The sequence below is a fragment of the Anguilla rostrata genome, chromosome 11 (assembly GCF_018555375.3).
Source record: "Anguilla rostrata isolate EN2019 chromosome 11, ASM1855537v3, whole genome shotgun sequence".
Classification (NCBI taxonomy): Eukaryota; Metazoa; Chordata; class Actinopteri; order Anguilliformes; family Anguillidae; genus Anguilla; species Anguilla rostrata.
This window is the reverse complement of record NC_057943.1, coordinates 19,347,810-19,373,244: the sequence shown is the minus strand read 5'-3', so window position 1 is coordinate 19,373,244 and position 25,435 is coordinate 19,347,810. Positions and strand designations below refer to the sequence as shown.

The 25,435-nt window shown below is 45.0% G+C and overlaps 1 protein-coding gene across 4 annotated transcripts in view; it reads right to left on the bottom strand.

Moving 5' to 3' along the window:
* The window catches only part of LOC135234203 (extracellular sulfatase Sulf-2-like), a 118,138-nt gene that overhangs the window by 67,441 nt on the left and 25,262 nt on the right, over positions 1 to 25,435 (bottom strand). For all 4 annotated transcript variants that reach the window (XM_064298552.1, XM_064298553.1, XM_064298555.1 and 1 more), the window contains one exon: positions 7,880 to 7,941. The gene's annotated coding sequence lies outside the window, so the exon portion shown is untranslated. The remainder of the gene's footprint in view (positions 1 to 7,879; positions 7,942 to 25,435) is intronic.

Genomic DNA, 25,435 nt, shown 5'->3' with positions numbered 1-25,435 from the left:
TTCACGTCTGGTTGCTTCTGAACTTCTGATGGGAAGTGCGCACACTCTCCAAAACTGGTCAGTTTCATTTACTCGTTCAAAAACGCAGAATTCCTGTTTTACAAAAACATAATTTTCCTTCTTTCAATGGAATTTGATCGCATGTTTAAAAATGCATAAATGGCATTTTAATATAATATTTTAAAAAGAGCAAAGAGTTAGCTTAAATATACATAGAAAATACACAAAATAATCTACAAAACAGACTTGTATAATAAATTAGATGAAATAGATTTTATATATACAAATGTACCCACTGGCATCCTTAAAATTGTATATCTTGAATCACGGTAGCAATTCTTATATTTAAAACAGCATTATCTGGTTCTTCAACAGAACCTTTTGCTCAGAATGTCTTGTTTCAATCGAGCTGGTTAAACGACTATGGCATATGCTATTTTTCTCTCATTAGAAAATGACAGCCGAAATGGTTTGCACGGGGTAGGCAAGGCAGGGGCTAGCGCTGTTGCGATTCACTGCTTCTCCATGATGAATATTGACTCCTGGGTTGTGAGAGCCTTTTGTCTGGTGCAATTTGGGGATGCGACACTATTTTATGAATGACAATGAGATAATTCAGATTGATTTAATCAGGGCCTTCATGTACAGTTTTCTTAATGTTAGAACCTGTTAAGACAGCTACATTGGTAACTGGGTACTGTTGTGCACAGCATATAACTGATATGCCTATAATTTTAATCATGATCTATGTTAGATTTGGCCTGACCACAATGTATATCATTTTGTTAATGTAATTATTAATTTGTGCTGATTGTTAATTTGACATTTTATTATGCCACACATCTAGCCACAGCATTTTAGACCCACAAATTTACCTAAGAATAAATAATTAAGTTACTGGTGTTTTCCATTGTTAATGGCCACCCTAATGAGCAAAATCCATTAAACCTTGTGGAGGAAGTTCTGCTAAAGTTCTTCCTTTGAGCTCATTCGGTTTTAATCATTTCACAAATCTTTGTTTGGAAGGGAATTGTCCATTACTCACCTGCTGTGTTAAAGCTACCAGGAGAATTATTTACTGTGCACAAGCCTCATTTATGAATTGCACATACAATTGCTACTAAATTCATACGCATGTACACATTGTAGAATCTTCACATAACCAGATAAAATGCCATTGATTAAACATGTGAATAGCACGTGTGTATTTAAAAATACTATGCTCAGACTTGCCTTTTGCAGAGATGAAAACATCTGTTATGTTTCGTGAGTCTATGCCTTTAATTAGAAGACAAATATGATGATCCAATACTGAAAACAAAAGACAGGTAATTTGTCCAGGATGAAAAAAATGTAAAAAGGAAGCCGCTTGTCTGAAAATTACACATGCTTTCTCTCTTTCATCTGAGTGCTGAAGACTTTGAGACATTTCTGAAATTGAATGCAATAATCCCATTCCCCCAGTCCACTGTAAACTGGAATCAAAAACAAACTATAAACACTGTGTGTAAATGTAGTTGTGGTCACATTGCATTGTAATTTATTGCATTAGATATATAAATAAATACATTCATGATTAATTTTCAAGTCTACTGCAGGTACTTCATTATGGCTCAGCAAGGAACAATATACATATATTTCTACATTAGTAACTATAAGGAATTTATTATCCAACAAATGATAACAAGTTAATTTTCAGTAAACATAAAATATATCTTTCAGATATATTATGTGTTCAGCTATTTATCGCTGGAATACACAAACACAGAGAATGCTATAGTTATCTGGTGGTATATACAAATTCATTCTATGTAAAATGCAGCATGAAATAAAATTTAAATGAGCAACTAATAGCACATTTGCTTCTGTTTTTATAAAGTGCATTTCTTGCAAAAAGAAACCAGGGTTTCTAGCATTTTGTGTTTTTCCCCATTTGTTTCGTATGCAATTACATCCGTGCTTCTTGAATATTTGTCATGAATTACATGTTTATGGTATGTACTGTGGCCTCATTGCAAACACAGAAACACAGGAAAAAGCTATAATTCTTGGTAGAGAATTCTGAACACTTGCTACTCAGATGCTCAGTCTATTAATGGCCATCAATGACCACTTAAATCCATTAAAGTAATTACCTTATCAGTAAGAATTTTATAAGTACAAAATTGTCCTTCAGATCGAATCCAGCTGTTCAAACTTTACCTCTGTGAAAACTCTAAACTTTTCTACAGACAAAGTTATTTGTCAGCCTACAGTAGCCTCCTGGAGACTCTGGTACACAGAAAATGTGTACATGCTGGGGCCCTGGCTTAGGGAAGCAGCCCATAAATCCCTTACAGCAGAGGTGTCATTCTCAGAAAAGAGATGTTCTCTTGCAAGGAGAGCTGAACTTGACAACCCTCTGCCTCCTGTGCTTCTCTCTGTGTGAGACCATTAGGCCACAGATCTCCATCCTGGACTGTAGGCATACTCCCTACTTAAATAACGCGGCAGTGACGCGCCCTGACACCGTCAAGCATCAGTCGAGATGTTTCCTGTCATGTGACTTGAGAGAACACAGCCGAGGCTTGCTGAGCGAATGGGGGGAGGTGGGGTTATCTCAGGCAGGCTGCACCGGCCCATACAGCCCTGGTAATACTCTTCATGGGAACACCTGCCAAACACCCTGTTGATAGGCACCCTGGCACCATGCAGACGGGGTGTGTGCTTCCCAGAAACAGAGGATGGGAGAAGCAGCTGAAGCTCATGTCCGCACAGAAGATGAATGTGCCTGAGGAAGACTGGTGGGGGCATTTGTTTCAGTAAAGGAAAATGAATCAGCAGACCGCTATGGTTGTCATGTCAGTTTTTAAATTGTAATCGTTTTCCACTGGCTAGAACATTCCGCTAAGAGTAACTGAACCAGCGACAGGGAGGAATGTGTCCTATTCGGCCATCTCACAATACCTAGCCAGAAAAGAGCGTGGCTATCGCTTGGAACGCTGCAGTATTTGGCAGTAGCACAGTAGTGTTTTGAGGGCTTGCTATACCGGCACATGGCCTAATATTGACAGAGCCTGGTATCTCCTGCTGTCAGGCCATTTTGTGATCGCAGAGTGGAAAAATCAATTAGGCGTGCTCACAAAGGATGGTTTTCATTTTTTTCTCTTCTTTTTTTTCTCTGAGGGTGGTGATGGGAGGGTGAGGAGGAATGGTGTTTTAGTGGGCGGTCTGGAAAATTCACACTGATAAAACAATGCATCCCAGTGGCCAAAAGAAGAGATATCAGACCTCTTCGAGTGGATCCCCCAGTGGAGCATGCTACTCGCAATACACCAAGCTTCACTGAATGTGAATTATTCAAGATCTATTCAATACATACGCTGAATATAAAGGAACATCCAACACATTCTAAAATAACAGAAAATCCTCATAAAATCGAGGAAAAAATCAGATTTTTCAATCACTGTGTTTCTTTCTGAAATGAACTGGCATATTGTGACCTAACCTATGAGAACAGGTGCAACAGAAACTGGGAACAGATACCAATGAAGAAATCTGTATTTGTAATATGTATTGTTAAGATCCGACAGCATGGTGAAAACTGCTTCCTTTAATATTGTTTAGTAAAAGTTTCATTATACCCAGCAGGCTACTTATAATCTCATAAAGAAAAGATTTATCAGACTTCCTGTCCTTTTCACAGTTTCCCTGAATTTGACCCCCTCCCAGCCGTGGGTAAAGGAGCCCCGCCCCTCCCTACAGCAAAGACAGGAAATCAGCAGGTCCACCCCTCCACACAGCAGGCCTCTGTATTTACACCCACTGTCCCCTATCACACTCATTCAGATGTACATGCCCAGCAGCTCATGGATAATCATTTTCGGTGTGTGTGTGTGTGCGTGCGTGTGTGCGTGTGTGTGTTTGGGTCTTTTAACCAGTATGTGAAACACTCAAGAGTGTTTGGGTGGCTCACACAGCTAATATGGCACTTCTTAATATGAAAAACTAAGGATTGACACTTTAAGCATTCCAAATTGTAAATTATATGTAGAGGGGAATGAAAATATTTTGAAAATAAACACATACATACATACATACATACATAAATTATTGCATACAAACATACATACATACACACAGGAAATGGTTAAAGATAAAAGAACTTGCTTAAATTTCTCAGCTGAGCAATATTCCCCCAGCAGAGCACCTGCTGACAGGGTTCCTGTTTTTGCTGTAAATGTAAAATCTGGAGCTGCGTGCTCCGAGGCATTACAAATCGAGCTTTTGGAAAGGCCGGGATTACTGAGACACGGGTCAGAACCACACACGCCCTGAACGAAGAATTTAAAAATACAAAAAAACACAGTAGTGTTCTGTGCTCCAAAATGCAAAAGTCCTGAAATTCCATTAGTTTTTTTTTTTGTTCTGTTTTTGTTGTTGTTAAATTCTCAAGCAGCACACACGCCACTGTGGAGCCATTACACTGAAATAAATAAACAATATGGAGATTGTGACGTTTATGTGACCCTCCGAGAACTCGTCTTGTTTAGGAGCTAAAGCATTCTAAAATAAACAACCTTTCCAGCATGTTGTTTATAAATGAAAACAGCATTCTTCTCAGGCTACTTTTTCCTATCAGTGACAATGATGTGATTACTTAAAAATTGGTAATATTACAGAGGCTTTTTTCTGTCACACAGCCCAGTGCCTTTGAAACCATAATGCTTGATTGCTAACTTGTTATCTTTTTATTTCCTCTGTAATGGAACAGGCTGTGCCTCCCTACAGGCGTAAGCTAAAAAAGCTATGGTACATAGGGGTAAGATTTTTGCTACAAACGTGCCTCTGCACTTTGAATTTGAAATGGGATTCCTGATCGGAACAGAATAACCAAACCCAGGAGGCTTCAAGCTGAGCCTTTTAAGCAGGCTCCAGCCACAAGGACACTAAGATGAAAATAAACAGATGGTTTTGTTCCTGCACGATAATGATTTAATATGAACCCGAGTGGGTTCATCCGTACAATTGTGATCCACAGAAATACCATACTACTGTAGGTGAAATTAGATGCAATTCTACACATAATGGGAGCCTCATCAGAAATACACAGAGAAACAAGTTATTTTTTTTTTCCCTAAAAAATAACAATGGCATAATTCAATACCAGGGCGAAGCTTGTGAGAAGACTTAGGACTCAGGCAATATTTCAAGATGCTGCATCAATAACCGCAACACTGTACCATTTCAACTGAATTAAAATAAACAGCCATAATCTCCCCACCAATTTAAACTGGCTACAGAACAGCGGAGCTGCAAGTGTTTTTCATAGGTGTAATTATGGCAATTGGGGATTAGGCAGCTGTGTACACGTGCCCACACCTGTTTACAGCTGCTGGGGAAAGCTGCCTCTAGCTGCAAAGACGTTTACCTCTGCATGTAGACAGTATCTGCTGCTAATGCCATTACAGTAAACCTGGACGTAAATGGATCCTTAATGATAAAATGCATTTTCAGTTCAACTTTATTGGGAGGAACATTCTACATAATCAATATTCTGCAAGTACAAATGTGCGAATGCACTTATTCAGAGTTACATGCCCAGTAACTCATGCACAATGAAGGTAATTTTCTGTGTGTGTGTGTGTGTGTGTGTGTGTGTGTGTGTGTGTGTTGGATTCTATTGTTGAAATGTGGCGAGAGGAAGAGAGTGGCCGCATTATTATTCCGTCCACGTCTGCGGAGCGTGAACAACCCCGTGAGCGAGCGGGCGAGAGAGAGAGAGACAGAGAGGTAATGCATCTCCTAACAAACACCCGCCTCACTTTCATTCCCGGAGGAGACGGCACAATAATACCCATTATCCTTTAATCTTTCACCGGGGTGAAAGGGCGCTGACATTTCGTCAGGGTAGGAGAGGAAGCCCATCACCTCTCTCTCGGTCTGCCCTCCCCCACCCCCTGCCCCCCCCGCCCCCACCCCCACCTCCCCCAGCCCAGGTCAGCGGCTCCTCTGCAGACGATGAGGAGAGAGCCTCATTGGGTGACGGAACGTGCTGAAGGTCCTCTCTGCTCTGACCCAATCATGTCGGTCAAAACCGAAGCAAGAACCCAGGAAGACAGCGTGCTCACTGACCTGAGCTCAGAGCGAGCAGGAAAAGGAAACGAGGCGCCGCACAGAGGCCGTGCCTTCTGGAGCTTTCCATGAGCAGCCAGAGAGCGTAATGAGGTTGCCAGCCTTAATTACCTTTCACCCTCCACAGATTCCACGCTCGGAACTAGGAGCTGTGATTGATCAATTTTTAAAAGGCAGCAGCAGAACCACAGCAGCGGGGATTAGCTCCAGGAGTCATCAGGATGTGTCAAGTCTGATTCGCGCTGGAAGGAAATGGCAAATCTGATCGAGTCGTAGGAGCGCAAGGACGAAGTAGACCCAATGTCACAGCAATCAGTGATCACGCAACATAAACAAAACCATCTGAGATGATTATCTCCGCGCTGAGAACGTAGATAAGAAAACAATGCATCAATCCGTCGTGTTAACACACTATTTATCTTTCTTAAGCAGGCACTCTGTCATCATTCAACACAATGCACTGGCGAACACCCTTACTGTCCATAATATACTACTTAGGTTTGGAAATCAATCCGAAGGGAATTCACTGCTGGCCTGTGCAATCTTTCCTCTCACCCCGCTGAGTGACCATTGACCCTGGTGGAGTTAGATAGGGCCACAGGCTTACACAGCGGCTGTGACCAGTGGCCTCTGTCCCCAATGACCCACCCAGACATCATATTTCCATGTTTGTTTTGGCAACACAGAGAGCCGAGACATCGTGCGTCCCCTGAGTTGTGAAATGCTCATTGTTTCTGAGTAACAGCCCAGGGTCACTCAGGACAAATGGTGACCCTCAGTTCACTTCTCTAACTTTATTTCTTCATTTTGACTGAGGCTATCTGCACATACCCCCTCCACACACACAAACACACACAAACACAGACGCACATGCACACATACTCACACACACACAGGCATGCACCCACACATGCACACATGCATGCACATACACTGCTTGGTGCAGTTGTCCTACACTAAGACAAAAACAGAGCACCAAAACACAACCCAATACGGGAAAAGAGTCTTCAATAGGAACACCCACACAACTCAACCCACCACAAACGCACTGCTCAAGCAATGCAAAAAACACAAAAAACACCCCAACACAAAGTTAACCCAATATAATCAGGGTCCCAGTACAATGCATTCTTTCAGGTGGGTCCTGAATGTTGTTTTCTACAACAGTATTTGTTTTCACCTTATCAGATAACTGTGCAGCTGCACAAACAAGAACCTTATCCTTAATGACAGAGAAATGAGATGTTAGATTACTCTACAAATCGCTGGGACAGAGGGACGTGGGTCGACACGGTTCCTGTCCCATCTCTCGTTTCCATTTGAGAACCAGTTTCTTGTTTACAGTAAAGAGCCCATCTGCCTGCCCCTTATGCCTTTAGGGCTACAACTGCTAAGGAGTATTGTTACCACTGGCACCATTTCAGTCTACTGGCACTTTGTTTTAAATGTACTGTAGCCAGAGCTAAAAGCCAAGCTACAATCTAGGAACACAAAGGGCCATCAGCAAACATTCTGCCACCCGGTCCCATCCAGAGTCAGACCCTCTCAGGTCAACAAACTGTGTGCAGAATCTACTGATGTTTTAAAACCAGAAGAAAAGTCACCTGCTAACTTTATATGAAGTGTCTTTCAGAGCATAACCTGCTACAGTACACATCCTACTGGAGAACATTTTTGATGAGTGTGCTTGGGTATCTTTGGATTTCTGCCATCCCCGATGAACTGGCCTTACCATGAGGACAGGACAGAGGACAAGAAACCATACCTTGTGAAAAGGACGTCAAATACTTCGGGTCTCTGTTGTTTTCAGGCACTACTGACCAGGATCTAGAAGAAAATGTAAGGAGCAAATTAGACGTGTATTCCACAAAACAGTATGGTGCATGATGCATTGCATTGTTATGATACTGTCCATGATGAATGAAGGATGATAATATCATTGTGAAATGATGCCAATGCACAAACTGCATGCATGCCCTGGTCAGCAGGGTCAGTTGCACTCTCTTGTCATACGTAGAGCAGAAAGACAAAGGGTATAGGCAGATGCCACTGCTTTGAGGGCACAGGCTTTAATACATGCTTTAGCCTCTCCCCACTCCTCAAATGGAATCCTGTTCTCCTTAAGAGGGAACTGACCCATCACGAGGAGAGATGCTATTCTGACTCGCTGACCCATGTCTGGGGTCACAAAATGGAATCCGCCCATCTGAGAGCTGCTGCCGCCACACAGGCAGTACCCTGACTGCACACTCCATTACGGCTCCACTGTAGAGACACACTCCATTACAGCTCCACTGTAGAGACACACTCTCCATTACAGCTCCACTGTAGAGACACACACTCCATTACGACTCCACTGTAGACACACACTCCATTACGACTCCACTGTAGAGACACACACTCCATTACAGCTCCACTGTAGAGACACACACTCCATTACGGCTCTACAGCAGAGACACACACTCCATTACGGCTCTACAGCAGACACACACACTCCATTACGGCTCTACAGCAGACACACACACTCCATTACGGCTCTACAGCAGACACACACACTCCATTACGGCTCTACAGCAGATACACACACTCCATTACGGCTCTACAGCAGAGACACACACTCCATTACAGCTCCACTGTAGAGACACACTCACTCCATTACAGCTCCACTGTAGAGACACTCACTCTATTACAGCTCCACTGCAGAGACACTCACTCTATTACAGCTCCACTGTAGACACATACACTCCATTGTGGCTTGGAGCGTCCACACTCCACCGTGTGAAAATCTCCACAAATGGAAAATTGCTGATGGTGAAACAAATACGGGCTCGGACACCTTTCGTTTCAGTCCTCTTGCCACAGAGTACACACAGCCAGCACAGCATTGAGTTTCCCTCAGAATAGCTCAGTAAAAAGAGAGTTTTTTATTCCACTCCAAGCAGAGCAGACTGCTGCAGAAGTCATTGCAGAACTCTCTGTGCTCTGACCTTAGTCCCTTTGGAGCCCGTCGGTGAACAACGGCGTTTCCTGTCCTTCCAGCGGAGAGAAGCCGCAGAGGACAAAAAAAAACAACATTTAGAAGTTAGGCATCGTCCGCCCGTCCCTGCTTTTGGTTGAGAGCCCACCTCCGATATAAAATTCATACAGCTCATACATAAGGTATGAAACACGCTTCACTTTGTGACCTTCGCCGGTTAGATGCAGCTGGACTGGGTGTGAAGTGGAGGTGGGGGGGAGTTGGGATACTTGACAAAGAGACATTTCACTTTTTTTTTTCTTCTTTGTACTCGCTTTTTCCATTAACAAATCAGAACTATGTCACCAAAGGGCCTCCACAGTAAATAAATTGAATGCACAGACGAAAGACAAAAAGAGAAAGGCAGGCGCGCACACACACACACACAAACACACAAACACACACACACACACACACACACACACACACGACCACACATGCAGGCACACTGAACATTATTCGCAGAAGTCCTCATCTCCAGCTTCTTTTATCTTCAGAATTAGAAGTAGGGCTTTCTTAAATATGCAGGGATGAGGTGGCAGGTTACAATTCCCCGCAGTCAGAATCGGAGGGCTTTACATTTCTCTTCTCTTAGCACAAGGTGAGATAAAGTTATGTGAATATAATTAATGTATACAATGAATATGTATTTATACATGAATGCACTGCATGAAGGGCATTCCTTTTGAGTGACCCATTTTGCCTAGTGCTACTCATGGCAGAAAGAGGGCGGAATGAGGCAAAGCTAATCCTCACATGCCCCTGGCTGTGTGCCTGCAGACTACAGTCGAATGTGGGTCTTGCTAAATGAAAATGGGTGTTTATGTCCTTCCCCTGAGTCAAATTCTTCCGTGTTAACTGGGTGTGCTTGCCGCTAAAGCCCAAAGCTGGAGAAGTATGTACACTATTCAGATGTATACCTGTGGACCTGGGGAGATTTCATTGAGTTCTCTGGGACTTCAAACACAGATGGGGGTTCCTACGTTTGAAGCTACACTATGTATACTTAATTCTACAAGATGCGCTACTACTAATTCATTTTCTCCAGAGCAGGAAAGCCACCGGAAGGTAATATTTTCTGTAGGTAGAGAAAAAAGCTTACTTCACTGGCACTTGAAAGGGAGATACTCCTCCACATCGCTGTGGGCTAAAACAGAACACTTTCCCATCCGTTCTGTAGTATTTCTTTGTCCTGGTTTTTTTTTTGTTTAACCATGATCGTGTGAAGGTGCTCTACCTCTCTCCTGGTGAATCTGTTGCCCATCCTGCCCTGCACTGCCCTGCCTGGGCCTGCGGTGACAGCTGTGATGGATGACCGAATGACTGGTGCCTACAGCTGACCCTCTTCCCTGCTCCCCAATCCTTCACTCCTCCCAGGCAGTCCCTCTGGATCTGTTCCAGGGCTGGCTCGCATGCCGTATAGCCGGCAGGTTCCTGTTCGCTGTGCCATGCGGGGTAGCGTTTAAGACGGTAGCCGCCAAACCCGTATGCTTCACAGATATATTAGAAGAATTCCTCCCCCTAGTAAAACTTGTGCTCATGCTGGTCATGCGAGGCTGCGCTGCTCAGTCACACGCTTCCTGTCTGCGTTCACAAACAAGTGGCGACATCTGCAATCCAGCATGTTGCAGGGAGATATCTGCACCTTGTGTTGCTCTCAATAAGCTGCAAAACATGGGACCCATCTGTGCAGTTCTGTCAGTCCCCTGCCTGCGCAGACCCATCTGTACCCATCTGCACAGTTCTGTCAGCCCCCTGCCTGCGCAGACCCATCTGCACAGTTCTGTCAGCCCCCTGCCTGTGCAGACCCATCTGTAACCATCTGCGCAGTTCTGTCAGCCCCCTTCCTGTGCAGAGCCATCTGTACCCATCTGCACAGTTCTGTCAGCCTCTGCCTGCGCAGACCCATCTGTAGCCATCTGCGCAGTTCTGTCAGAACCTGCCTGTGCACAGCCATCTGTACCCATCTGCACAGTTCTGTCAGCCTCTGCCTGCGCAGACCCATCTGTAGCCATCTGCGCAGTTCTGTCAGAACCTGCCTGCGCAGACCCATCTGTACCCATCTGCACAGTTCTGTCAGCCCCCTGCCTGCGCAGACCCATCTGCACAGTTCTGTCCGCCCCCTGCCTGTGCAGACCCATCTGTAACCATCTGCGCAGTTCTGTCAGCCCCCTGCCTGTGCAGAGCCATCTGTACCCATCTGCACAGTTCTGTCAGTCCCCTGCCTGTGCAGAGCCATCTGTACCCATCTGCACAGTTCTGTCAGCCTCTGCCTGCGCAGACCCATCTGTAGCCATCTGCGCAGTTCTGTCAGAACCTGCCTGCGCAGACCCATCAGTACCCATCTGCACAGTTCTGTCAGTCCCCTGCCTACGCAGACCCATGTGTACCCATTTGCGTAGTTCTGTCAGCCTCTGCCTGCGCAGACCCATCTGTACCCATCTGCGCAGTCCTGTCAGCCCCCTGCCTATGCAGAGCCAAACCACACCAATCCTCTCTGATCAGACCTGTATACAGCCCTATCAGGGTCCACCTGCACAGCCAAAGAGAAGCATACCTGCACAGACCAAAACCTGTTTTTATTGGCTCATTGGCATCAGTCCTATTAATATGTACAAGTGCAGTCCAGTAGTTGCCAAACCTGCAGACACAATGACCATTTAACAAGTGAATGCATCCTTTGTGAAGAACCCCTTATTAAAATGTGCCCTGGAATGTGTTCAAGCATAGAATTTAAATATATTAACATAACAAATAACTGCATGTACCCTGGAACTAGCGCATCTAACAAGTGTATAACAATGTTTCATCTGAATGGTGTGAGTGTCCCTGAAAAGCACGTGCAGTAGGGTTCATTTCTTCCCAGTGTCATCCCCTAACCCACCATTGGGTCCTGACCCCCAGTCTGGGGACCACTGTACTAGCCAATGTTCATCAGCAATCATAGTCTCCTGTGTGCGCAGTCCAATCACCCCAAATTCCTGGGTTCATTCTGTCACCACTGGTCACGAGTACTGCAAATTGTCCTTCTGGACATCAGCCAGCCTTCATCATTAATAATACACAAAAATATATCTGGTCGGCAACTGCAGTGCATATGAAAGTGCGTCATAATGACTGATCTAATCTGTAACTCTTTTTTTTGCTTGGTTTATTTATTTTGTCGCAGGGTTAATTTATTCGCTCTCTCCTCTTATCTTAAACTTAACTGATAGAATTTGCAGTTATTCATGCAAAGAAGGTTAATTGTCCCTTGTATAAATGAAAGCCATGTTTTTTTTCTTTGTGAATTCATAATAAGAAGTACTGCAATGAAGCGTCTCCAAATAAAAATGTCATTTAAAATAAGTAATTGTCTATTTGTCTAGACAGTCTACATGCAGCACCTGGGCATTCAGTAGGGTATTAACCCTCCAGACTCAGAGGTGTGTGAATGCAAGGGCCAGGCAAACAGGAGGAAATATCGCCCTGCCATTCAGTCCACTGAGATATTGATGCCTCTGAAATATTTGTCTAAGCCTCCGTGTCAACATCTTAATATTACTTTTCCCCTCCAGCCAATATCACCAAATCTACATGGGGCAGGATATGGCAGGAGCATCGGGGCGGGGGGCTTTGCAGCAGTTTCTACAGGGCAGAATTAAAAGAGTTACTCGAGAAGAAAAAAAAAGGGGAGAATGGAAAAGAAGAAGAATATTGATCTTCTGTCTGCGCAGCTTTAGGAGTGCTGTCCGGGCGGATGTGTAAAGAGGCTCTTAGGGAGTGAAGAATCCAAAATCATGAGCGCACTTTTCTCCTGACGGTGCACACCAGTCACCTCTTAATAAATGGCTTCGGAATTCCACACAGCCACTGCAGTAGTACCCTCAAGATGGATTGGGGCCCTTGTTTGCAGGGGCACAGCCCGTCTCTGATTGGATGTGGCAACCCCTAGTCTGCCTGACAGCCACGCCCCAGCGTCTAACAGTCTGATGTCTCCTAGGGGAGGAGCCAGCCCATGGAGGAGGGGCCAGGGGCCTGCTGCCACGGAGACAGGAACTCTCACACACACCATCGATTGAAGTGTAAGGGATATTCACTCATTTAAGGAATGTTCTTAATTAACAATGGCCAGCTCCATTAGCAAACAGATCAAGAGATTGAATGGAGGAAAAAAATAAATACTTTATTTTAAAAATCATTACCAAGAAAAAGCGACTAATCACTCAAGCACAGTCATCATCAATAGGGACCACAACTGAAAATTGTTTACTTTCATACCTTCCTACTTATTAAATTAAAACCCCGTCCCCAAAAGCATTATTCCTCTTTGCACCGATGATGCCATGGCAACCGCTATTGGCAAAATGGATTATTGCTTTCACTAATGTCACCTTAACTTTCTGTGTCCACGGGAAAAAATGCCTCTATTGTGTGAACCACTTAACAGAAATGCATAACTGCAGACCCAAAGAAAACTATTCTGAATGAACCAAAGATTAGACGGTGATTACTAATATAATAATGCACTTGCTATGTAGGTACTCTTCATTTTAGTTTTGGAGTACAGTGCAGTGTCAGTGTAGCACTTGTCTGTACTGTAAACATGTCGTGCAGGAGAGAAGGGGCTATCTGTGGATAAGTGATGTAGCAGTGTTTGTCTATGTCCTCTGGAGGTTTGCCTGGCTCTTATGCATGTCTCCCCTGCAGGTCCGTGCCTCAGCAGGCTGCTAATGATGCCTCTTCAGCTCTCTTACCCCCAGAGCTGCTACCTGCTCCCTCGAAAAGCTTCCTTCAGCCAATGGGGATGCTCCCCCAAAGCCGAGCCCCCCGCCCTTTTCCCCTGTGGGGTCCCTGAGGGGCCACAGGACAGGAGGTGGCCTGCAACAACACGGCTCCTGCTCTGGGAGGTTACAACCTGAGCGCAGTCATGCCAGATGTGTGCCTTTCCATTTCTTCTGCTCCTTTTTGAAGAGCGCTTGATAATCTCACACCCGAGTGCAGGTGGTGTCTGCTGGAGCAACTGGATGTGTAGGGAAGAACAACAATTAAGGGCAAGGTGTTCTAACACATCTCTGAGCGCCAGGACAAACACTTCTCTTCTGGTTCTGTTTTGTCTTTTACGGCACAGGAGCAGGATGGTTGTGTGTGTTGTGAATGTCCCCCATGACAGCACAAGTGCAACCAGGGATGTGCTGAGGCTTTCGGTAGCCATGCCAATTTATCCCCCGCTGCCGAGGCATGCGCTTTTGGGTCCAGTTTAGAAGACATGTGGCCTCATAACATCGGGGGCAAATTTATAAAGAACATTTAATAACACACTTATGAACAGATAAATACAAAAGAAAGAAGTTATTTGATCATTATTTTTTTCACTATGCTGACTCTTAAACAAGACTTGTGCACCTTTCGGGTGCCTCTGTTGTCTAATAATACAAAGGAACTGGGCGCATTATCTTCCTACCAGTGGCTTTTGAGAGAGTCTTGTAAACTATGAATAGCATGAAAGAGATGCACATTTAACACTATCTCAGAGGGCTGTGGGGAGGACACTGGATTGTTATTACAGAGGGCATTAAGGATGGAGGGAGGGAGAATGGGAGAGCCTTGCCAATCTTAGTCCATCCTTCCACTACTTCATGGGACAGTAATTAAGGCTTAATGCCTGGGTCTGTAGTGGGAATGGGACGGCGGTATGGTTTTCTTTCCATTGCAGTAGCGCAGGACCTCCCTGGGAAGGTGGTCAAAGTGTCTGAATCTATCGACTCTTAAATGCTCCACAGCAGTACAGGTGTACGAATTTTCAACACTGGACACCAAGTCCTGAGATTAGAATTCCAGATGGAACACTACTGTTGTGTGAACAACACAAATGGCCTGGTAACAGCCTTGAGCAAGCTGCACTGTGTACAGCAGGGCTGCCCAACCCTGTTTCTGGAGATCTACTGTCCTGTAGGTTTTCACTTCAAACACTGACATACCTGCATCTACTAATTAACAGCTCAACAAGATCTAAAGCTGCTGAATGAGGTGTGCTTTGTTAGGGTTGGAGTGAAAACCAACAGGATGGTAGATCTCCAGGAACAGGGTTGGGCAGCCCTGGTGTACAGTATTCAGCTTGCATTGCCAAAAGTAAAGTTGCAAGCAGTGTGCACTATAGAGGCACTTGCAGATGAAATAAAAAACCGTAACATAAAATTCAGTGCATGGGGTGGAGATTCCAGACCGACTCCAGTATTCTGTGGCTAGTAAATAAACCATTTATTTCAGCTCAAAATATTTATACCGGCCTCCATTCATAAACACATACTTTGCAGCCACACCACAACTCTAGTGCCATCTAAACCTTTAGGTGAGAAAAAGGTGGACCACATATCTGATCTGCAGAACTACCGCGGAGGGACCTCTTTGCTTCACAGACCTCTCCTTACTGTTTGAAAGGCTGCAGCTAGTGTTTGCAGAACATAGAGTAAATGCATACATTTACTCTTTATTCTGGATCATTATTACAATATTTTGCCTCTAATTATGTATCAGCATTTTTACACCAGGAATCTTCGCACTGAAGCACAGAATAAAGGATTTTAAGTGACCTAAATATAGAAACAGGAGTTTAATGAAATCAGACTTGCCTTCCCTGTTTTGGGAGGACGTGGCATGTCATAACCTCCCTTGTTTGTTTTAATAAAATGGCAAATAGTGAACACAGCCTCCCAGTCAGGGCCCTTGTATGACAGTATCATACTGAATGGATGAGGTTCCCTGTTTTATATTAGACTCCAAATAAGCCTGTAGGCTTGTTCTGAGAGAATGGCTGAGTGCTGAGTGCTTACACAACATCCCCACCCCCACCCCACCCCAAACCTGCCCCCAGCCCGGCCTTCGCATTGAGAATAACAATCATTCAGACACCAACCTGGACTATGCAGCTTTCAACAAGTGAACATGTTCTAATTATACTACACTTAGCCTTTGAACCTCGCTAATTGCTTATTGTGGATGATTACTTAAACTTGCATCTATAAACATGTTAAACAGAGAAATAATGAACAAGTGGGTTAGTGGGTGGGAGAGAGGCTCCCTCCCAGCCTCTTTGGAGCGTGGTAATCATAACATTTTTAATAGCAGTAGTAATACACAGATTTGTGCTGTAGCCTTGATTGCATCATTCTACCCCCAGTGACTGTAATACAGCACTTAATTAGGACTGTACTCTTTGCACATTTGCCAATGAACTGTATAAGACACAGTTTTATAGCATTCACAGAAAATGTCTGAGGCACCAGTTAAGACTGTGTGTTGGAGTTAAAAGATGCTCTTGCTATGGGAAACATGCGGAAGACCTATCATGCACAGTCTATTGTGTGAGATACCCACAGCCTGCAGCTTGGGTCACAACGCAGCGCCACCTACAGCACCCCCGCCTTCACCCCCGCTAGCCCGCCTCCCGGTGCCTGCAGTCTCCCTGCAGTAACATCAGGCGGGGCTGATAAAAACACAACACTCACGGGCAGGCTAACGCTAGGGCCGCACATTTCCCCACTGCAGCTAAAGCTTGCAGTTCTGCAGTTTATTCATATCAAACTTTGCATTATAAATTTTCAGCTCCTCCTTTTCCCTCCCTCCCCCCCCACCTTCTGCTCATCATCTTCAGACCTGTTCTTCCACGCCGGTGCTGACGGACTCGGAAGCGGTTTGCGGTTTGTGACCTTTATCAGGAAGACAGCCCTGAGGGAGCAGAGCCTGCTCGCAGCCTGCTCTCCAGATGCAGCGATACCGGTAATCAGAGGGCGAGATATCCGTCGTTCTTCACACCGCTCCTCTGCTGCAGCTAAAAGGTTACACACTGGAGATGACCTGTCACGTCTGCTCCCGCTCTCCACCCGAGGATTTAAATAGCATCCCCTTGACTTGAGATCATGACTGAGTCTCCTTCTACTTCAGTGGTACCTAAACTTCTTTTAAAACTGTGTGTGTCAAAATTCATACTGACCAAACCAATGCAAACTATACATCTGCAGCTCTTTGAAGAGCAGGGTACTAACTCACTCCAGGACTTGCTCTCTGTGCTAAGATGCACCCACGCACTTCTGACAGTCTTCGGCTGTCCCAGCAGGGCTGTATTGACTGTAGGCTCACTCAGGCAGGGAGCTTCAGTCTGCAGGGTATTCCCCCTAATTCTGACTCCTCTGGGTGGCTGTGGGCTGCCAGTGGCCACTGCGATAGGCAGTTGTCCAGCACAGTAACTGCACAGCTCAGCAGGTGGGCTGCACAGTTAAAAGTGCCTGCTGGCCTTTTTTTCCCCAGGAAGATTCACGTCCTCTGGAAAAAGGATACGCGATTAGCACAGATTGACGGCAGATGCTGCGGTGGCGGTAGGAACATTAAAATGGCGCTAGGGCTTTCCAGATGAGGTGCATAAAGAAAATGCTAATGAAACGTAAAAAATTCATTGCTGCTAAATGAAATTGAATCAGGGGCACCGCTGAGGCTGCTGGGGGTAAATTCACAGTGGCTACACACCATACATTGGCCTATTTGCCGATGGTCTCTTGTTGGATTGAAGGAGCGGGTTTCAGGAAACTTGACATTTATGATTAGTCTCACCACAGGTTTCGAGCGGCATGGCTACACGCTTCATTTGCTGCTTTGAATTTTCATCCCTTCCAGTCCATGCCCCCCCCCCCCCCCTTCCGAAGAAATACATGAGCTCATCCATCTGAGATGCCCCCATCTATAAACAAAACTGCCCATGAGTAAGGGTATTCAGCACCATCAAAGAGGTTCTGCTCTCATGAGCTCCATTTAAAAAGACTGCTTTTTCTAACCTTGCTACTGTATTTATGATTTTTAAGATGTGATACAGCTGTACTCTGTAGCTGCGTTGACAGCATCACAGCCATCTGATACGCATGGTGATTAGCCGGGGGGTTGGGTGGGGGGAGGGGGGCTCATAAATCCCTACACTCTGCCAGAACTTGGTGGTGCAAGCTCCATTTCCACAAGCGAGATACACAGCCTGGGGTGGTGTAAGATGACTGACAAACTGTACCAAAGGTAATAAAAATATCACAAAAATAGTAAAATATCATACAGGACCTCTTATTACCATCATGGTTCCAGGCTTCATTCAGTCAAATTCATTACAGTGCATTTTTGCGAAATGAGACTGTACTGGAAAATAAAAAGTCATCAAGGTAATTTTTATATTTAAGAAAATTATAATGTGGAGGACATCAACCAAAGATTCCTGGGGAATGTGCTCATTTCTGAAGAGCCATCTCACGCTTCAGAAAGACAGCGTCACCACATCCACAAAGCCACCTGTCAATCTGAGAGGCACAGCAGCCTCCCCCTGCTCAGGAGTCTTTGTTCTCCCATAGTTTCCGTGGCAGCGGGCTCTCTGTAGCCCGGGGGGAAATGTGGATTCACAGCGGCCATTAGCCGCTGCCCCCGGAGGCTCGGACAGCGCCGCCTGGACCTCGCGCGCTCTTTCATCTCGGAGGGCAAGGGAAATGAAATGCCATTCAAAATGTCAGCCTTACTCTGGCTTTACTGTGCTTCGGTACAAACAAAAACAAAAAAACCCACGTAGATACAGGAGCAAGGGGTCCAAATGTAATCTCGCCGTTGAGCCAAGAACGAGATAGAAACAGAAATTGCATGATGTAGCTGTCACCGGGATAAAAAGTGTGCATGCCCCAGAAGCACTCAGACCGAAGAGCTTTTGGACCCTCAGAAGAAAAAAAAACCCTTAGAGGGAAACGAGCACAGAATGATAGGAGAAAAACTATTTATTAACAAAACCCTGGCTAAACGCCCGCTCTTCAGACAAGTCCATAAGTAATGCATGGTCCCTCGCGGAAAAGCCATTGCCCTTAAATAATATCTGCCTTTCATGACATGGAGGGAAGATACAGTTTTTTGCTGACTGTAAGGAATTGTTCTAGAGACGAGCCAAAATTTATCACCTCAAGTCTAATAATTTCTGCCAAAAAAGTGCTTTCTTTCAGGTAAAATCGTGACAACTGAAATACTTTTATTATGATATATCTCATACGGATCCAGAAGACTACTTTGCATTGCTGTTCACAAAGGAATATGGGTTTTATTACTCTGCTAATGCAGTAAGAGAAAACTATATAATGAAAAACAGCACTATAATGTGTTTCACATCTAGTCTGAAATTAATCACCCATATTCCAGAATGTACATTAAATACAACTTTGGTTTCAGAGAGAGGGGGATTTTATTTCCAGCAGCAAAGCAATGCCTTCAATTCAAAGTTTTTCATATTAATGTAAATACTGAATGCTTATTCATCTGGCAACGCACAGGCATGCCTGGCTTGGTGGAATAGCTGAGGGATGTTGGTAGGGGAGTTGCAGCATTAAAGCTGACACCCCCCCCCCATTTCCCACATGTCTGATCAGACCAGCCTGATTCACAGTCATGCACTGCTCTACTCAATCAAATCCTGGCATTAGAGCCAGAGTAAAAATAGCCATGGGTCAATACAAGACAGAGGACAGAATGGTAAGAAAGACAAACTGTAATCTTCTCAGAATTCCTTCATAGGCTGTGCATATCAATAAGCACATGCAATCAGTGTCATGTGCTGATCTGATGGCATGTGGGAGGTAAGCATGTGTGTGTAGCTGTCTGTCTCAGAACCGTCCACTGACCTTACCCCCTGAACACTGAGCTACTGGGCATCTGAGATATATGAGAAACAAGATCAGGTGTAATCCAAAGTCAAACTGATGAAAGATGACTCACAGGTAGGGTGACCAGCTGTGGTTCTTAGTGCAGTAATGTGTCCCATGGCCCACATCATGTCCTGACCTTTCCAGCAGACGCCATGTCCAACTAGGTGACGCATAATTGGCCATAGCATAACCCAGGGTGGGAGGGTTGTTCCCTGGCTCTTCTGTAAAACTGGGCAGCTGTAGTTTGCCCAGGGCGGTCGTACAAGCCTTCGGTGCAGTAACACCACAGCTCAGCTGTTAAACTGCAGAGTGAAAATAAGTGAAGGATGGCGACGCCCATAGGGTGAATGAATGTGCTAGTGTGGGCTCTCCTGATTTGACAGAGGAATCTGTGACAGGCCTACAATAATGTTTGATCATTTAAAAATGGGGGAGGAAAAAAATAGGGAATAAAAAAACTGTCAAAAACTATTAACTGACAAATCCATACAAGACTGACTTTTTTTTATAATACAGAAACTTGATTTTTTGTTAACGTATACCTCTCTGGCTTTAACTGACACTCACCTCATTCACATCCACTCAGAACACCGTCCAGCATGTAACCCCTAAATCCTCCAAATCCTCCACTGTAAAACCTCTGCCTTTATGCAGATATCGTCTATTGCCAGGGATAAGATTGGCCTGTCTACAAGTCTTTCAATCTGAGGGTTAATGGGTGCATGACACAGACACCATAAATGGAGAATAAACTGAACTTCCCAAGAGGCAACAGCCAGCAGAGCACAGTTAGGTCACTGAAAGCTGGGCCAAAAGACTTCTATTCAAATCCTGCATGGGATAGTTTTGGTCTACCCTTGAAGAAGGCACTTTTACAGTATCTCCGTAACTGGTTTAAAACAGCGAAAGCCACACCGGGTACGTTTGCCCTTGATAAGAAATCAATGGAAATGCAGCTCCTGCCCCACTGCGCCCAACGAAGCTGAAAGGAGAACGTGTGGGCGTGGCGGGGTGATGCGGGTCTCAGCGCTGCGTGAAACAGCGCAGGGCACGCGGGGGAGAAACCGAAGCCAACCCCCGCATGGCGCAGGCATCACACGACCAAGAAAGGCCGCCTTCTGCCTGTTCCTGTCTGCGCGCTGCTATTTTTCAAGCCAGATACGCCTCAAGGGGGACAGGCTAATGATACATTCAGTCCAGAAGTCACAGAGAAAGGAAATAATACCACTAAGGCCTCCTCCTCCCTCCACCCAGGAATGAGTACAAGAACTTTTTTTAGCATTCAGAGCAAATATATTCGGTACACTTCAGACTTATTTCAGTTGGGCAGGGACGTGGAGCACACTATGGGCTGAGGGCCCCCTCCTCTGCTCTTCTCTCACACCAGAAGGAGGTACAAAGCGCGCTTGCCCGTTTGGCAGGCAGGCAGTCTAGTGTGAGGAGGGCAGTAATGGCGGTGGGGGGAGAGCAGCACAATGGGGAGCTGGTGACTTGGCAGTCTGCACCAAACAGGCAGGCTTGAATACACCCTGTTAATGGGCTGCTCTCGAGCCAAGATGGGGCTCGGATACACACGAACCAGAGCGATTCTCTATCTGTGTGACTGGTTGGACGGTGTTAAACACAGTGGCAACAAACAGACGTGAAAAGCATTGGTCCACCTGTAGGCAGTCAAACTGGTAACACGAGTACCAGTAAGGCTGGGGAGCCCCTTTTTCACACAACACATAAGCAAAACCCTTTACATGAACAGCGCTGGAGGAGGCCCCATCTGATAAACAGGTCAGACACTATATCAGATGTAAGATGTGTGCAGTCTAACTCCAGCAGGGGATAACGGTGTCTGTTTAGCAGATAAATAATGTAAAAAAAAGAGATAGTGCAGGCCTGCTGGTAAGTGCAGGGCAGGTGGGGCACTGTGAGAGACAGAGGCGAGGCGCTCGACCGCGGCGCGCTGGATTAGATACATTAGCGCTGGGCAAATGTAATGATGAGTAACCGCAGATCTTCCTGCAGGCAGAATGCACGGGCACAGAGCAGGCATCAGAGCAGAGTGAGAATAAAGAGATCCATTTTCCTACAGAGGGGTAATGCGCTTTATTGTACTATAAGTAGCCGTATAAATCTAAATGTAAAAAAAATAAAAATCAGTCACTTTTACCTCACACGGACATTCACAGGGGAGTTTTTAAAACTCCTCTGTAAAAATTGAACGTATCAGTCATGTTCACTCTTCCGGATTATTCCCGCTCCATTGTAAGTGCTTAGGTTTGCAGCTCCTCGCTCATTATTACAGTACAATATGCAATATTTTTGTTAATAAAGATATATTTGGGACTCATGAGTGGCTTGGTCTGTAAAGGTACTTGCCAAAAGAAAATCTCAGCTTTATAGCCTATGTGTAGCTAATGTGAGTCTGGGTGCTTTATGACCAGGAGTTATCAGCAGTAGGACACAATTGGCTATGCACCGCATACTCATTCAGTTAGCCTGCAGTGCTCCTACTTCTGAACAACTGCCAACAGGTTACCAGTTACTGTCTGTGAGAGCTATAACTCTCCTTCAGCATTCAAATTCAGATGTTATTTTTTATCCATTACAGTTTGTAGTATGGCACACAAGATGTAGAACAGGGTATGAAATTGATGGCGTATGAGAACCTTCATGGGTGGATGAAGCGAGTTGTAAAACAAAGTCAGGAGGGATAAACAGTGCACTGGCCCAGGTATGAACCCACAGGAAAAAGAGCCGATGTTGCACTCATGAAAACATCCAAGGAGGACTGACATTTATTGCCAATAAGCTGCTGATAAAAAGCAAGACATCCAAATATGTTTTAAAAAGAAGACATGAGCTCTCAGCTAACAGAAACAACCACAGGAGCACACACACACACACACACGTACACGCACACGCACACGCACACGCATGCACTCACACACTGCACCTGCTGGCACTGGGTGACCTCTCCGCCAACTCTTTCGTGAGAATGGAAATGAGTTAACACCAAACATGCCAGAAGGTCACTGGCAGCGTGGCTAGCAAACACAGTGGAAACAGTCAAAGGGCTGGCGTGCCCGGCTGTCTCGTATTCGTCCCTCTCTGAGACCCGTAATCCGCAGCTGTCGGAGGGGTATTAAGAGATGATGACTTCTCCAGGGACAGGTGGGCTTGTCCCAGAGGTTAGACGTTTAAATCCGTTGCTGAAAAGCTCTGCCATTCCGTTCTCTGATGACTGACAGGGATCGGTTATGGCGCAAGACTCTAATGGCCAGAGCACAGAATTTGGATTTTTATTTTCCTCAGAGCTCTCAAGAAATTTCTCTAATTTCCTCATCCTTGCCGTAAAACTTATATCTAGCGGTGCCCGTGCGTACAAACGAGTATAGCCCAGGACAGGGGCCACCTTATGGGCCTGGAGATTGACAGGCCATCTGGGAGGACCATGAAAATCAATAAAACTATTCACCGAGTGAAACCCACACCTGTCTTCCTGTCTCCATCAAACTGAGAAACTGAGAGGATGGTTCCTCAGTTTGACTGAGGCTTCTAGTTTCACTGAAAATAAAATGTCACGTGTAAACGTCTTGTTTATTTTCTTCAATTTGTTCATTTGGTTACTGGCACCCACACAACGCAATATCTTTTTGGCCAGGTAGCATGTTGCAGGAAAGAATAGTCTCATTCGACTGAATAAATCAAAGATTACATTTTAAAAATACATTTTTAAACATTAACAAAGTCCAAGAAGGTCACTCTGCCAACAGCAGGAGAAAATGATCCGTGATTTCACGAAATGAGGCTTAGCGACTGTAACTAACGTGCAGAAACTGCAAAACAAAAACAAGGAGGAATGCTTGAATTTGTCTGCATTGTCAGTCTGTCATTTAACTGATGAGTGTGGCAGCAGGGGAATGCAGCTCTTTGCACTATCCTTCATTTGGATAAAAGGATGATACATTACACTCCGGCTGAGCTGAAGCAGGTATTCCAGGGAGAAATATGAACTATTGAGTGTAATTGGATTGAGAATGAGCACCTCCTATTCCAAGACGGCAATTATTAGACCTTTTCAGAGGAGACAGCTGAATGATTTTGAGACAGATTAAAGACAAGATTAGAGAGCCTTTTTCTCAGAACCTATTCTGCATACCTTCCCAAAGCACAGATTTAATTTGCTGAATCAAACTTCATCAAGGCTCCAATGAAAAGTAAGCAGTTTCTCCATTAGCTACTTTTTCTTTTACAGTGGGAAGGTAGTGTGTGCGTGTGCGTGTGCGTGTGCGTGCGTGCGTGCGCGTGCGTGCGTGCGTGTGTGTGTGTGTGTGTGTGTGTTTGTGTGAGGGGGGTCAAATAAAAGAACTTTAACAAAATCAAGATACCCTGAGCCATTCACCTATACATTTTATTTAGAGTGTCAGAGTGAATCAGCAGTAAGAAGCCTTTCACCTGATGGGTAAATTGATTAGGGCAGAGAAAGGTAATTACTCATAATTTATTTTAAGGCTGTGGTGCGGCTGAGTGATTTTGAAATCATGACCCCACATTAAAAGTGATCTAATAAAGACGTGGCCTCTAGGGTTCTTTTGGTTATTATTTTTCATGGACATGAGCACACATCAGGACAAAATGCAGATATAAGGATGACCTGATTGCCTTGAGATGCCAGGGAAACAGACACAGCTGACAAGGTAATGTGCGCAAGGTTATATTCATAAATCAGTTCTCTGCACATCCTATTCCCCTGTTGTGTGTGCGTTCTTGCGTGTGTGTGTGTCTGTATCTGTGTGTGTGAGCGTGTGTGCGTGCATGTGTGTTTGTGTGTGCGTGCGTGTGTCTGTGCAGGTGTGTGTGTGTATGTGTGTGTGTGTGTGTGTATGTGTGAGTGTATGCAAGCCTGTCTGCGTGTGTGTGTACGTGCCCGCACTCTAAACTATGCTGACACTTGAAATGTGGGATGATGCAGCATTGCTGATAGGTGAGCTTTACTTGCAAGTTAACTATCAGATGGGGGGCAACATTCTCCCCACAGCCTCCTGCTTTCTAACAACCTCACATCAGTCCATCCCACCCCACAATCTCAGCCAGAGTCCCTTCACCTTCTCCATAACACTCATTACTGTCACTCTGTGACTGACACCATTTATTGTGAGAACCACACTTTTGGGTGTGGGGGGAAGGGGGGGAGGGGGAGCAAGGATGATGAGAGGAGATGGGGGGGATGCAGGTGACTGTAAGGATCGACTCCATGTTGTCTCTCAGAGACAGCTCTCTGCTCCTTCACACAGGCAATAAGCATGCACATTTGGTAGGAGAGGCCACTGTCAGTCACAGGGAACAATCTTTAAAGACAGCAGAGTCTAATTGGTAACAGCGATTCGTTAAACTCAGAGGTCAGATGGGACCTCCTGGTCTATTCGTATTCCAGAATGAAGTGCAGTGCTAGGAGGATTAATTAAGCTTGCATTAAAAATGGCTTTGAAGATGGATGTTTAACCAACTGGATGTTTAACCAACTACAGTAGATGAGCCAACCAGTTTTGGCAGTTAAATCAGATCTTCTAAACCTGAACACTGAAATCTTTGCAGACCCTTGTGCATATCAAGTTGTCAGCAT